The sequence below is a fragment of the Pinus tabuliformis genome, chromosome Q (genome assembly GCF_031772625.1).
Source record: "Pinus tabuliformis cultivar Carrire ecotype Pingquan chromosome Q, CPIR1, whole genome shotgun sequence".
In the NCBI taxonomy this organism is placed as follows: domain Eukaryota; kingdom Viridiplantae; phylum Streptophyta; class Pinopsida; order Pinales; family Pinaceae; genus Pinus; species Pinus tabuliformis.
The window spans coordinates 1,152,197,378-1,152,200,130 of NC_142296.1; the positions used below are offsets into that span (position 1 = coordinate 1,152,197,378).

Here is a 2,753-nt window from a genome sequence, read left to right on the forward strand (position 1 = left end):
AGCTCATTATACCGGACAACATTAAATCTAAATGGAACGTCAGCGTGACAATTAAATCCATCTGTTTTTAGCATTCTAATATCGGCTGACAATTAAATCCATCTGTTTTTTAGCATTATAATATCGGCTTATTCTAGGATTTTATTCGTGTGAATACCTATATTCAAACACCACTGGTTCCATGTGGCTTGTGGCATACCCTATGTATTTTCCTGCTTGATTTACGGATGTCTTCCACAGTCGTTCAAAGAGAGCGGAAAGTGATAGAAAAGGCAGATGAAAAGTCAGCAACATCATACCATCCGGATGGAATCGAATCTCCCAGCGAAATTTTATGAATATGAACCCAGGAAAATTTAATGAATGTGACGACCAGGCGCCACAAGTATGATGATGAAGTGGAAAACGCGGGATTCTTGGTGTGATTGGGAAAATCAAATAGAGAGTCACCGACTTTAGGCAGCCACCATCGAATGCGAGCGAATAATAATAAAATACATGGAAAAACGTCCAACGGCGGCCACAATCACATGTAGCGGTGGATTAGCAAATTCTATAAGCTTACCAACGTACCTATTTATGGCAAGGGAAAGCAAGAACAATCCATAACATATAGCCCCCGCAATTCTCTTCTCTTCGTCCCAAATCTTATTCATTATCCCGTTTACAATACGTCTCGAGTTCGAATCACCATGGATCTATTAGCGCATATGCTTTCTGTTGTGGTATTTATTGTGATACTGGCTTCAGCTGCAGCAACGGCAGACGTGGCGCAATTTATCAAAACTTCCTGCAATGTGACTTTGTATCCACAGCTCTGCGTTTCGTCGCTCTCTTCCTACGCGGGGTCTTTGAAGGTCAGGCAGAGCGATCTCGTGAAGGCAGCCGTGACTGTGAGTCTCGTTAATGCCCGCAACGTTTCCGCCTGGGCCGCCGGCCTCCAAGCCAAAGGCTCCAAGATCATGATGAGTGACAGAGAAAGAGCAGCGCTGAAGGATTGTGTTGAGAATTTCAGGGACACGACGTACGAGATTAGCGGCTCACTGGCGCAGCTGAACCGCTTAAGTCCGAACGCATTCAAGTTTCAGATGAGCAACGTGGAGACGTGGATGAGCGCCGCCCTGACAGACCAGGACTCCTGCCTCACCGGGTTTCAGGATCTCAACGCCAGAGGAAAAGTTGCGGCCATGGTCACCGCGCGCGTGCAGAATGTGCGTAAATTGATCAGTAACGCCCTCGCTCTCGTCAACGGATTCGCTGCAACTGGAGGAGGATATAATTGATTCATTCTCAAGCCGTAGCCATCCAGATCTTTTTAAATATATATTTTCTGTATTTTATAGAATCTGCATACCATCGGGTTTTTGCCTTATGTTCTTTTTCTATGTTGCTAAATTTTGGGCTTCTTTGGATTGTAAACCGTTTACAAATGTTGAGCCGTTGCTTTGCAATGGCTGTGATGGGTCACCATTTGGAAACCGGTCTTTGTTTGGCTGAACATCTTTATGGCGAGTTTGGACTTTGATGATAATAGCCACGAGTATTGATGGTGTTTTCATTGGAATCAACACTGTAACTAGATTTAAATTGGATTTAATGTTTTTTTGGTGAGAGTCTAGTGCTTTTAGATAGGTTGTAATCATATGTTGTAATATTTAGTGTTGTTTGGTTAAATATTTTGAAGTGGTCAAATAAATTCTATAATGTGTAGTTTAATTTATAAATAATGAAATGTTTCGTTGTTTTCATTAATTTTAATTTGTGTTTTTGGATTCTTTAAGTTGTTGAATCTATTTATATATTCAAAATGTGTTTTAAACAACTAAAAATAACAATCTTATTTAAACTTGTATAACAATTCCAATGAAAAGACTTGTTTTATCTATAAATTAAACTAAATAATAATAATAATTATTATTATTATTAAAACATTTTACCTGCTGGAATATATAAAAATAAAAATAATATTATATTAGAATTTTTTGTTAAATTAACAATTATATGAGAAAATTATTTTGGTAAGTTCACATTTGTAATATCTACTCAACCCATTTTGAACTATCAAGGCTCACCATTAAGATGGAGAGTTTGATCTAAGAATGAAAGACACATCTAAAAATGAAGTTCAATAATATAGAGATGAAATAGAATTCCAACAGTCAAATATTAACACTAAAATCATGAATCATTTAATAACATTATCAAAACATAACATCTAAGAACAAATTAATTGTTAAAACATTTAATAGAAATTAAATAATGATAATAAAGAAAAATAAAGAACCACTTTTGGACAAAAACATAAACTAAGTAAACAATAATATATAAATTAAATATCAAAACAATTAAATTAATTATTTCACACTACTAGCTCCCTAGTTTGTGCCTTCTCGATCTTGGATTTGGTGGCCTTCCTTATTTTTTTTGGTTGGTGCTATTGTTCGTTGTAGGTTTTACACGCAGTACTTTGTTGGGTGTGGGATTCTTTGCTCTTCTATCATTGTTGTTGGTTTTCCCTCGTCTAACATTGAATTCTGTTGGGTGTTGGAGTCACTGTTGATCCTTTGTTGGATTCGTCGCCCTTTCTTTCTCGCTCGAGGTTTTTCCTATAGCCGCCTTGGTTCGTGGTTCCATTTTGGCATCTTTGTTAGTTTTCTTTGCCCTCTACAACTCTTGTTTCCATCTTTTGGAATTTTTTTGTGGTTTCAAGAATGACCTTCACTGGGTTTTGTCTCTGGATTGTTAGGGACCCT

The 2,753-nt window shown here is 37.3% G+C and overlaps 1 pseudogene; it reads left to right on the forward strand.

Annotated features, from left to right (window-relative positions):
- Positions 1 to 563: 563 nt before the first annotated feature.
- LOC149223721 (21 kDa protein pseudogene) lies at positions 564 to 1,372 on the forward strand (annotated as a pseudogene).
- Positions 1,373 to 2,753: the final 1,381 nt, after the last annotated feature.